Here is a 13,425-nt window from a genome sequence, read left to right on the forward strand (position 1 = left end):
AAACGTGCTGGTCCGGTGTTCGCACCTCGGAGCGAAGATGCATTTGCTGAATGTCAAAGATTTGTGAAAGCTATATTAATGTTCCCTATAGCTCTATGGCTGCGCCGAAAAGAATATCTTTAGGCCTATACAGCGTTATTACAAAATGGGGTACCCAGAAAGAGGTTTCATAGTAAATTATCGATAGCGAACTCCTAAGCAGGTTACGAATCAAAGGGAGAAAAGAAATGCAGGCAGTGAACACGAAAGTGCAGACAAAAATAAACAGGGACACCTCTTACAGTAGCATTAAACGTAAAAACATGTTAACTTCATGATATAAAATAAAGGCGTGACCAAGAAGAATTCAAGAACATTGTTGAAACAAGTACTATTGACGTTAACTACGATCACAAGACCTCGATTAGTTGTAGTTAGCTGCTCCAAAGTTAACAGCCGCGTTAGGTCATCGGCTTCGTGAGTAGTTTTAATTCTTTTTTTTTTTAAATAATTGCAAACTACATGTATTTTCGATGGCGGTCGGTACACTATAAACGAGAATGCACCTATATGGGAGTATAAAGCGTACTACCTATCCCTAGAGGACAGATTACTACTTCTTTACTAATTTCTGTTTACAGTGTATAGGTGTCCACAAATAAACAGGCTAGTTACGTAATTTATTCCGCTGTTTGTCAAGAGAAGTCCGAAGAAGTTAAAATGTGAAGAAGGTGCCAGCACCGCAGGCGTCATCTCCGGTTTCGTCGTCGACAAGAGTGGTTCTGCGAAGGACTCCTAACACAGCCACCACCGCTTCTCTTCCCTTTGATCGACGAGTTAAAAAAAATTCGCTGTGGCTTAGCTTGGTTAAGCCCGTTAATTGCGAAAGCAATATCCGTACCTACGCCATGGTACAGCTGGTAGTGTAGCTGGTGGTGGTGCTTGTGGTTAGACTTGTGGTGCTGCATCGGTTATACAATCCAGTCCAATGAAATCGAATCCAATACAATGTAATCTACTATAATCTAATGTAATCTAATCCAGTCCAATCCAATATAATGTAATCCAATCTAGTCCAACTAATGCAATCAAGGTCAAATGAAGGTCAATGGTGGTCACCGCCGCGGCGCGATGGTGGTCACCGTGGAAAGTGCAAGTAGTATTGCTTTCGCAATAAAAATTAGAAAATTAAACCACCCGCGAAAAAGTCTCAAGGAGGAATAGAAGGCGGAGGAGAGGTTTGTGTATAACCGTTAATCACACACAAATGCCGAATCACCTTTTCTCCCTTTCTCGGCACTCCCGGAACGCCCTATTTCTTTGCCCCTTCATTTTTCAAATTCTCTGGTTCCCAACGGTAGAGCTCCGAGACGCCCTGCTTCACCATTTGCTAGTTCCTGTTTTATTAATGGCAGAACCCCAGGACACCCTGTTTTCCCCCTTGCTTTTCTGTTTTGAGTGCCTCGTTTCCCTATCTTCCCTACAGCAGCACCCGTTGCCTAGCGTGCGAAGACCCGCCTTGTACGACGTCCGTCTCGTTCGGAAGGACATAATTAAGCCGGCGCCGTAATTAAAAGGGAACACGACTACGTGCCGCGCCTCCTGGAAGCGAGCCGAGATGTCGGTTGCGCTCTCGGAGCTCGCCGAACCGGAGAAAGCGCTCGTGTAATATGTATTCGAAACACACGCGTAGTTAATGGTTGCTGCTCGAGATTTCCGCGATTTCTTTGAGTGCTCTGTTGCCTTTTCTATCTTGCACCAATCTACTTCCCCAAACTCCCTTAAATTTTTAATTTTTTTTAGGGAAAAGCTCCATCGTTCGGTTGGCTGGGCCTTTCTTCTGGGTGAGGCATTCATGAGTGTACATAGTGTGTTGTGGTTTGGTTTGGTTTATGGGGTTTAACGTCCCAAAGCGGCTAAAGCGGCTATGAGAGACGCCGTAGTGGAGGGTTCCGGAAATTTCGACCACCTGGGCTTCTTTAACGTGCACTGACATCGCACAGTACACGGGCGTCTAGAATTTCTCCTCCAAAGAAATTCAACCGCCGCGGCCGGGATCGAACCCGCGTCTTTCGGGTCAGCAGCCGAGCACCATAACCACTGAGCCACAGCGGCGGCGAGTGTGCTGTGTTAGGTCTCATGACACATAAAGAATGTACATTGTCGATAGTTTCATTGTTTCAGAGGCAGATGTATAATGCGTCATTATTTTGTTATTCATTGATTCTTCCTGCTTTTGGTATTTCAGCACGGTGGGAAAACGAAGGTTGTTGCGAATAGATGAACGTATAAGACAAAATAACAGCACAGAATAAAGCAGTTCTGATAACGTTAACAACGAAGTACGATTTTAATACAGCAGTGCAACAATAAAATATAAACGTGGGTAATACAGTAACACAAACTAGACATCACATTGCAGCATAACGAGTGTGTTTTGAAACTCAGTGCTGTGTTCGCTGTACAGAGAAAATCGTGTTGAGATTTGTGTTGAATAATTGTGAGCAAAAGTTATAAAAGTTGTACACAGAAATGTTACGTCAGAAGTTTAGACCGCTGGAGCTCACCTGGAACGTATTCGACTGCCGGCGACCGGGGTCGTTAGGACAGCAAAACTTACTTCGATTCGTCGCCGACGATATCTTCGTCTTAGAGCTTAATCTGATTAAAGCAACACTCAACCGAGTTTTAGTTGTGTTTGTATGTTTTGGGATGCGTTATATGTAAGATACGCGTGAATTGGATGTACCATACCATATCAGTGGATACCATTGCAAAGCATACCACACTTCACCAAACCACACCTCACCACACTGCGTCTCAGCACATCTCCCCAAACCACGCCTTACCACCTCACATAAGCAGACCTCACACCTCACCATACCTCACCACATCAAAACTCACCACACCCACACCACCACATATCACCACACCTCACCTCACCACACTGCACCTCAGCGCTCTTCACCGGATCTTCGTCTTAGGCTGACTCTGATTAAATGAACATTCAACCGAGTTTTAGTTGTGGTTGTATGTTCTGGGATTGTTATATGTAAGATATGCGTTAATTGGATATACCATATTATATCAGTGGATACCATTGCAGAGCATACCACACCTCACCACACTGCGTCTCAGCACATATCCCCAAACCGCGCCTTACCACCTCACATAAGCAGACCTCACACCTCACCATACCTCAACTCAACTCGCCACACCTCACCTGACCTCATCAGATCTCACTTCACCTCACATCACCACATCTCACCAAACCACACCTCGCCACACTGCGCCTCGGCAAACCACACCACGCCCACCCCTCACCTGACCTCACCACACCACACTTCACATTACCACACTTCACATTACCACACTTCACTTCACCTCACCTCACCATATCACAATAGCGTAAATTAAGAGACGGGCATGGGCAGGGCGTGTAACGCGAAAGGAAGATTACCGACGGTCTCCTAAGTTAACAGAAAGACTCCAAGAAAAGTAAAGGTGATCGGGGCAGTAGAGACTAATGTTGGGGGACGAGATTAGAAAATACCCTCCGAGAGGGTGGGCGGGCCTGTTGCTGTAAAGGGTCAATATATTCCCAGTGGAAGAGGCCTTTGTCTTGGCATAGTTAGGCTGACGATGATGTTGATTGCCTGTCATCTTGATTTGCTTCCTTATTTCTGTCTTTCCCTGTTCCCTTCCGCTCGCGTAGGCTGGAAAAGCAGGCCAGAAACAAGCTTTTCTTGCCGCTCCTTACACATTTCCCAAATTTAAAGTCTTATGCTACGCTTGTCTATATAGCGTTTCTTTAAGCCTCTTTTTTTTTTCTCGTAAAATTACTGTTTATTGATGCCAAACTATATACAAAAGATCATAAGTGTACAGACGAGGGCCCATAGTCAAACACTGTACCGGAATCCTCGATAGATCAATAATACAAGAAATAATTACAGTATATTTAGCGGATAATTATAAAATATATAAAATAACAAATCAATACTTCACCACAAAAACGGAGTCTAAAAGCACAATAACGCAGGTAATATACATAAAAATAGGATAAAAAAATCAGCATTCCGACAAAAATACCTTCAGCTAATTATTGAATGCAGGCAAGGAAATTGGTTTTAGAGTGGCCGGCAGTGTATTCCAAAATGAAATTACCTGTATAGACGACGTCGTTTTACCATGATTGGTATGGACTTTGGGGAGCAGAAAATTGTTCCTTGCTGCAAATCTGGTAAGGTTGTGATTGATCAGCAGGATGAGGTCTACAAACTGAAAATGTAGGGTGCCATGTAGTAACCTAAAGAACATGATTCCAAGGTGATAACTGGAAAAAGCTGGTGGACTGGTAAAATATTGTACTCCTGCAATAAAGAACGAGCGTTAGTAGAGAAAGGGCTACGGGTAATAATGGGGACGGCCTGGTTTTGTGAGCGGGGCCTGATTTTATAAGTGTTACCATATTTGTGTTTACGTTTTGATTAATAGTTAGATTTCGAAAAGCGCGACCCACGTTCCGCTGCCGTGATACGCTTACGCACAGACCTACCTCTGCCTGCTCATTGCCAAGATGTGCCCCTGGGGTCACTCGCGCATGCGCACAAAGCTCCTTGCGGAAGCGCTATGCTAAATCTGTCTAGTGATTTCTTACGGGCTAGAGCACCGCTGTGGGCTAGAGGGACAAGTAGTGGGAGGTCTTGGGCTAAGTTCGGTCACTGGGGGTTCTTTAAAGGGAAACTGCATAGGTTTTAGAAATCAACGAGCTTAAAGGTGCAGTGAAGAGGAATCTGAACTTGTCTTTTTGCCGCGGGAACTCGATCTACACGCTCCGAGCATTCTTAGAAACGACGATTTATTGCCCTGTGTGGCCGATTTCCCTAATTAAATCAAATTAGCGTCCGGCTCCCGCCTTTTTTTTTTTAATTCTCCCCGTACGGTGGGCGAAGTCGACCAACGCATGGAGTGCCTTTCACCCAGTCCCGTGGCGGCTTGCCGCTCTGCCATCGGCGGAGTAATACGTAGTAATCCGTAGAAGCACATAGTCCGCGTGTATTTTTATTTCTGCGGGCTTATTTTGCGGCTATATTATCTGCGAATGAAGCTATTTATTCACGGATACAGAAAAACAAACAAAATAAAGCGAAAGCAAAGCCTCCAGGGAGCTGGCTGCAAGGCACTCCACGCGTTGGTCGACTCCGCCCACCGTACGGGGCGAATTCAAAAAATAAAGGCGGGAGCCGGACGTTAATTCGATGTAATTAAGGAAATCGGCCACACAGGGCAATAAGTTGCAGTTTCTAAAAATGCTCGGAGCGTGAAGATCGAGTTCCTGCGGCAGAAAGACTAGTTCAGATTCCTCTTCAGTGCTCCTTTAAGAGGGTCGAATGTGTGAAACTTGCAAGTGAACCATGCGAAGCATTTTTCGGCTAGCACTTGAAATAGTGAAGTAATCGCCAATTAAAATCCGGATGCCACAACGCCAAGTGAGGGGCGCATGATGACGTCATCGAAGGTATCGGTACATTGCCAACACACAAACGCCTGATTTGAAGGGAAAAAACCAACGCCGCCGAAGGCAAACCTTGCCGAGAATTATTTGGCAGCGTCTAAAGAGTGAGGGCAGGGTGTGGCTGACGGCAGCGGTAATTTGAAATCATACCTTCCGTGACGTCACGTTGAATTTGTCTGCACTCCTCCGGTGCATTGAGGAGAAGAGCAAAATTGAATCGTCGGTTACGTCACTATTTTAAATGCTAGTGCAAAAACACTTGGCATGCTTTACCTACAGCCTATATAGATTCGAATCCTTCAATATGGCGAAATTCTCAAAAAAGTGATGCAGTTGCCCTTTAACGTGCACCGATACTTTACTTACGCGGGAGTTCGCATTAGGAATGTGTACGCAGCGGTGTGGGTCAAAAGTGCGATTTTTAGCTCAGAACTCGAGCGCCACAGGCACAAGACAACGCGGCGAGTAGAACTCGTTTGTAAGGGCGGATGCTTCTTGTTCCATAAAGAATGGCTTAGCCCCATAGCAGGTGGTCTGCGGACAGTCAGTGTGTTTGCAGTAGGGGCTGTGGGTTAGAATCCAGGTGCCGTCGGAAACCTACAAGTTTTTTTTTCTTTATTCATAGCATAAAGAAACCGCATAACGCATGAAATGCGTTATGCGGTTACACTTTGCCTCCCGCTGTCCGGTATCACATGCGCCCTCTTTTATGCGTAGCATATTGCAATCACTCGGTTCAGCCCTTGGGCGCGGCCGGGCTGCCACCAAACCACGTGACGTGACGTCACGTGGTGACGTCACCAGACCTCGTGAAAAAAAAAGAGAAAAAAAAGGAAAAAAAAAGAATGGCTGAGCATGGTGGCAGTTGCCACCGCCCCGTTTCAAAGGGGGCGCTCCTATCCATCCATCCATACGTCACGGAGGAAAAGCTGCTGAGAAAATCGAGTGCCGCCAAGCAATAGCTCGCGCAAAAAGACCGCGCAATATGCAACGCATTCTTGGCTTAACCAAGCTAAGCCTGGGCACCTTTTTTTTTTTCGTTCGTCCAGGCGCGGATGCTGTACATCCTGAAACGAGCCAACCTCGCTTGCACAGGGTCGCCCAATACGAAAGCGTAGATGATATACAGGGTGTTTCACCCCAGATTTCACACAATTTTTAAATTTAGGCTTTTCGACTTGGCAGAGCGCTTTTTTTGGCCATAGCTTTGTCAGCTGTGTAGTACATCAAAATACAGCTAAGACGCGCTAACTGGCAGGCTGGCTAACTAATACTGAATATTTAACTTTTATTGCGAAAGCAATACCACTTGCACTTTCAAGCCTTTGCCGTGCCGCGGCGGTGACCACCATTGACCTTCATTTGACCTTGATTGCATTAGATTGGATTAGATTGGATTAGAGTGGATTGGACTGGACTGGACTGGATTGGGCTGGATTAGATTAGATTAGATTGGATTGGATTGCATTGCATTGAATTACACTGATTTGAATTGGAATGGAATGGATTGGAATGGAATGGATTGGATTGGAGTGGATTGGATTGTATAACAGATGCATCACCACAAGTCTAACCACAAGCACCACCACCAGCTACACTACCAGCTGAACCATGGCGTAGGTACAGATATTGCTTTCGCAATTACCGGGCTTAACCAAGCTAAGCCACAGCGAATTTTTTTTACTATTACTGATCGGCTCCTTAATTATCGAGAGACGTGTAGGCCACCGTAAGTACTATCCATATAAGTTTTTAGAATTTCGACACCACGGTTGCGCTCGTCCCTATGGCCTTACAAATTTTATCCACATCGCGCTAAAATACATGCGCTTTCAAGAAGTCTGCAGGCAAAGCAACCTCTCCAGAGCACTTAACTCGTCGAAATAGCCTAAATTTGTCGAAATAGCCAAAATTTGTTTCGCCACAGCGCCCAGGGTAACCGCGTTCTCGAAATTCTAAAAATTAATATTGTGACGAAGACGAAGCTGGCAGTGGCGCGGGACGGAGCGCCCGCGCTAGGCCAGCGGCCATTAAAATCATCTCATAGCCATGGTTCACCACGTCTCATTCTTCGGCTGGCCGCCGCGTAACATTTGGTGCGAGGTGCTGGGGTCCCTTCATCGCCATCCTGGTCACGGAGCTTCGGCGTCCTGGGCCTGCCGTGGACGTCGGCCGTGAGTACCTGGTCAGCGCCGCAAGGACGCGTGCCCCAGCCCGCCCGACCTGAACCGACCTCGACGCTCACCCCAGCCCCGTTCCCCGCCCGGATCACACTACACGACGACCCATGACCCGACGGACCCAAGACCCCACCGACCCAAGATCCCACTGACCCAAACGTGAAGACACCGTCCCCCTGCCTCTGCCGTTCGGTGCGTCCAGAGACCTCGGCCGTCAGCTCCTGGCACCCTACGGCCCGGATGCTTCGTGGACCGGGACTCATTCTCTCATCTTTCTCATCGTGGCGGCCAGCACTGCACCATCTTCTACATATTGTTCGATCCTTCACTCAAGACCATCGCCATTTCGCCGTCTGTTCGTCACAGATCGGGACGATCGCTCGGAGGCCCGGGGTAATGTGACGAAGACGAAGCTGGCAGTGGCGCGGGACGGAGCGCCCGCGCTAGGCCAGCGGCCATTAAAATCATCTCATAGCCATGGTTCACCACGTCTCATTCTTCGGCTGGCCGCCGCGTAACAATATGGATATACTTACGCTCGTCTACACGCCTGTTAATAATCTAGGAGCCTAACATTAAAGGTTAAAAAGTTAACTACCCAGTATTAGTTAACCATCCCTCTAGTTCGCACATCTGAACTGTATTCTAATGTGCTACACCGCTGACAATGCTATGCCCAAAGACCACTCTTCTAACTCAAAAAGCCCATTTTTAAAAATTGTGGAAAATCTTAGGTGAAACACCCTGTATACAATCGAAGAACATATGCTCCTAACGGCGCCTCTGTCAGAGCGCCGTTAAAACTAACGCGACGAGAAGGCAGCTACTACATCCAGTTCTGCATTTCTTACAGGAATTCTGATAAACCTGCGAGCTTTTATGAGAATTCAGGGGCACCTACGCGAGGCCCTCGGCTTTCGGGGGTACTCCGGACTCTGCTGAAACTGTAGTTGAATAGAACTCTTGACTCCGTCAACCCCCCCCCCCCCCCCCCCCCCCAGAAAAAAAAAACCAACACAAAAGGCGACAGCCTCAGTCCAATTAACGACAGCTTGAGTTTTAGGGGGAGCTCCCGTCCTCTTACACGTGGTATACGTCTTTTGTGTAAGCCTAGAAAGCTTTAGTGTTTTATTTTAATGTCCTTCCTCTAAACCCTTTTATAAAGTCCGCTCGAAGAAGCCCTGTAAATGCTAAGAAAATGGAGCACCTTTGAAATATGCCAAAGAGTTAGACAGCAGCTTGTATTTCCTTTTTCTTTTACTACATCCGCTCTTCTTTTCATCTCATTCTTCTCATCTTGATGAGGCACGAGTGTTTGGCTCTGGCGCCAACCAACCGCTACATGAAGTCTAGGACCGCTTTGGAAGCCCAGAGACAAAAAAAAAAAAAAAATGTAAAGACAGAACCTCGCACATCTCGAGATAATTTCACGTAGGTGTTCGTGACTTCATCAGCTTTAAAGGTTTTGGGGTAGACGTATAGGAGTCTAACGCAACTGCGCGCGGCGCTATCAAATTTAACCCGAGCACGAGCCCTTGCCCGTTTAATGCACATTTATTTCTTCTTTTTCATTATATTTCAATAGGAAAGGGCGCTCGCGCTATCAACGTGGTCTCTCACATCACGCTATAAGCGGCCGAAACTCTCGGCGTGGTCGTGATACCGCATTAACGGGGATATAGGCAGCGACTTAAACAGCGGTCGCTTGCCATTCGAACTAGATGTTATTCCGGCCTCGTTTTACTCGTCCGTAAAACAACTCCTTGTATGATTAGTTGGTTTATGGGGTTTAACGTCCCAAAGCGACTAAGGCTATGAGAGACGCCGCAGTGAAGGGCTCCGGAAATTTCGACCACCTGGGGTTCTTTACCGTGCACTGACATCGCACAGTACACGGGCCTCTAGAATTTCTCCTCCAAAGAAATTCTAGCCGCCGCGGCCGGGATCGAACCCGCGTCTTTTGGGTCAGCAGTCGAGCACCATAACCACTGAGCCACCGCGGCGGCTCCTTGTATAAGAAATTTGCGAGCGAATTTGGGTACGGATATAACGAAGTATGGGTTATACCGAAGAACAATCCATTTGCAATATTGGGCCGATTACCTGTGCTGTTGGGTAGCTACTACTTGTCTCAGAGGTGAAAAAAACAGCAACGCAAAATGACTAATAGTGTATTACATAACAAGAAGTGCTGCAATATGGGATGCAGAATACAATTCACAACGCAGTAAATAATATTACCAGGGAATGTCGGGCAGTGATTCACTCAAAAAAAAAAAAAATTCAGGGGGCACTTTGGCTCTCTAAAGTGCTGCAAGGCGAAAGCCTTTCCTGGCGCACTGTTTGGCATTGACTCCGCGACTGTATGTGCTGTACTAGTGCTTTATTTGACTAGACATTACAACTACACATTTTGACTGCCGACTTCGACTGCTTCTTTAGCACGACTCTCTCACTGCTTCGATGAGTTCAGTTGTATCTATGGCTCTGTTCGCAGCAATGAGGTATGTAATGTGGTCACCCACGGACGCTTTACGCCCCCTGTAGGAGCGGACGACAACTATTTCTTATTAGTTGTCGTCTGCACCAAATGGGGGCGTCAGGCATCCGTGGGTGACCTCATTACTTCGAATCTGCGCACTCTGACGTCATAACCATTTCGGCCAACCGAAAAGCGTGGCACCTCTGCTGACAACCTACTGTTGACAACGATGAGGCATTAAAGGCTTTCGCCTTAAAAGTCGCGGACAATGATCAATAGCATTACGACAAGCCACCGTAATCACAGTCGTTGCAAAATAGCATGATACGAAAATAGCAATAAGACAATATGAAACCCATCGAACCTGCCCACAAGGAAGTTTACGTTTGCTTAATTTATTACATTTTCATAGCATTGTTAGGCGTGTTGGTATTATGACAGCCGTTATTAACATGCCGTTATATCTCTCGCTAAAATAACGGCTGCAAAAAGAGACGATATGGAAGGCAGGTGCTTACAATCAAAGGTTGCTTAAATTCGAGTCAACACAGTACTCCCAGAAATCAAAGACATTGAGAGAAGGATAGCCCATTCTCGATGATAATAATTCACCTTTTTTTTTTTCCTAAGGAAGAATGAAATAGACGGAAACAGCACTGAAAGGAAGATGATTAAAGGGTGGTTTTTAGGGGGCGCGGGGGGAAGTGGAAATGAGAGGGAGATTTTTTTTCCAATCGACGAAAAAGCGTCGGTCGAGAAAAGATGTCTTTCTTTTTTCTCTTCTTGATTCTTTCCCACTGAAAAAAAAAAGGCTCGCGGCGAAATGAGGAACGAGTGACAAAAAGAAACACGCAACTCTTGGTAATTCTTTTTTCATTGTTTTTTTATTATTCCTTCCGTTTCTTTCACTCCGCAATGGCGCTCGTGAAGCGCGTCCTCGAAGGGTAAATTAAAAATGGTAGAGCGGGAAACGAAGGAAAAAAATAATAAAAAGGAAATAATGTGACTTCGACGGGAGCGCCACCATGTTCGGGGCAAGTCATTAATTTAGGGAAAGGCCGCCTATTTTATCCCAGTTGCATTTTTATTCATTTTTTTCCCCGCTCTTCGAAGAAAAAAAAAACACTTCAAGAATGGAAGGCTGTGCTCCGCGCTAACCGCGCACTGAGAATTCGATAAGAGAGCACGTAAGTGGAGAGGCTGATGAAAGACAGATAGGGGAAGAAAAAAAGCAAAGAGAAATTTAAAAATTCGGGTACAAGAAACTGTTCCCTGAGTGGTTACTGCGATTCGCGTGTCCTTAATGGAGGCCACGCACATCGGAACTGTAAACACGAATGCACACTTGAGTGGGTCGAGTTTGAAGACATGCTTTACACAGTTTCCAACATCTCCCTAATTCCTTTTTCCCCCGCTTTTTTTTTTTTTGCCTTTAGTGCCGACTCTCCAGAAGCGGGCGCCTGCGTATGTACTTGTTTGCCTTTGTAAAGTATCGAAGAGGGCAAAACAGAAAATGTCCATCACTTCTCCAAACATTTGCGGTGTGCTGCGAAAGCAGCACTGTGGGTTTAGTCCCTGTATACTGGCCTGCCTTTCCCGTTCTCGTCTTCCTCATTATTCGTTCGCTCTCGTTTGCTTCTTTCCCCAAGCAAACATTCTCGGATAATTGAATTTTATCCGAGCAACATCCGATGGCTGGGCTCCCGTAGCGTCTGCACTGTCCGCCGCCGGAATCTGCGAGGTTATTTTCGAAACAATCAGCGATCGGCCAAAACTCTGGTTATCCCCGCATTCATGTGCATTCAGTCACGCATGCTTCGAACGGGGTAGGCTGTATGGCACTGATAATTTACTGGTACTGGTGTGCGGCACCGGCACTCGTCTTAGTACTGCTACTAGTCTATGGCACTGGTACGGTCGATGTACTACTGGTCTATGGCCCAAGCTCTTCGATCATAATAATAAAACGCCATCAGTAGTTGTTTATCCAACACATGGACGGCGTCGCCACCTGCTCACTTCGAATTCAACTCTGTGACCTTAGCCAACTCCGGAAACTGCAGCCTAACTTAAACCATCCGGCATTCATTTATGAACATCGATATCTAGGTTCACAAGACTTCTTACTTTTCGCGTCAATCGAAATGGCGACTGTCGCGGTCACGATAGCTCCCCCAAATTCTTCATCAGTATATCCGGAGCTATTCTGATGACCTCAGCATGATCTCAGCATGTTCGGATTTACAGTTGAACCTCGTTATAACGAAGTTGAAGGGGCTTAGCGATTACTTCGTTCTATTCGTAGCTTCGTTATAGCCCGTTCTGACCGAGCTTCGAAGAGGTATCGTCATTTCTTCGTTATATCCATTATTTCGTCATAACGAGGTTGGACTGTAGTTTTATTGGTCTTAGTGTGTAACTTCATGAGGCAGATGCGTACGCACAGTGGCGACTTTCAAGTCGTCCGCATACTCGGCGCAACTGGAAACTCCATGAGGTGTATGCAACGACTGCAGGTTAGCGTAAGTCTCAGATCATGAATGGCAGTGTACCAATATCCCTCAAGAGAAAAGTCTACAACAGCTGCATCTTACCCGTATTCACCTAAGGGGCAGAAACATGGAGGCTAACAGAGAGGGTTCAGCTTAAGTTAAGGACAACGCAGCGAGCTATGGAAAGAAAAATGATAGGTGTAACGTTAAGAGATCGGAAGCGGACTGAGTGGGTGAGGGAACAAACGCGCGTTAATGACACACTAGTCGAAATCAAGAGAAAGAAATGGGCTTGGGCAGGGCATGTAATGCGAAGGCAAGATGACCGGTAATCCTTAAAGGTAACGGAGTGGATTCCAAGAAAAGGCAAACTTAGCAGGGGGCGGCAGAAAGTTAGGTGGGCGGATGAGATTAAGAAGTTTGCGGGGATACGGCGGCCGCAAGTGGCGAAGGAAAGGGTTAACTCTAGAGACATCGGAGAGGTCTTTGCCCTGCAGTGGGCGTAGTCAGGCTGATGATGATGATGACTGGACACGTTCTGGAAGAGGCGCTACAAAATTTCGAAGAAAGAGACCGATAAGGGTACAGGACCAAGCACACGATAGCCAGCCGTGAAATCCGCTATCATAATTTCGAATTCTACCAGGATTCTACGAGCGCAACGGTATATTTAACTCCGCCACTAGTTTCTCAGGCCACACTGCGTCGCAGTCTAGACCGAGCCAGAGGCAAGTAAACCGGCACGAAAGAGCTTATTCCCATGGGGAGAGTTTG

The sequence above is a fragment of the Amblyomma mixtum genome, chromosome 4 (assembly GCF_055824585.1).
Source record: "Amblyomma mixtum isolate Tamu chromosome 4, ASM5582458v1, whole genome shotgun sequence".
Taxonomy (NCBI): Eukaryota; Metazoa; Arthropoda; class Arachnida; order Ixodida; family Ixodidae; genus Amblyomma; species Amblyomma mixtum.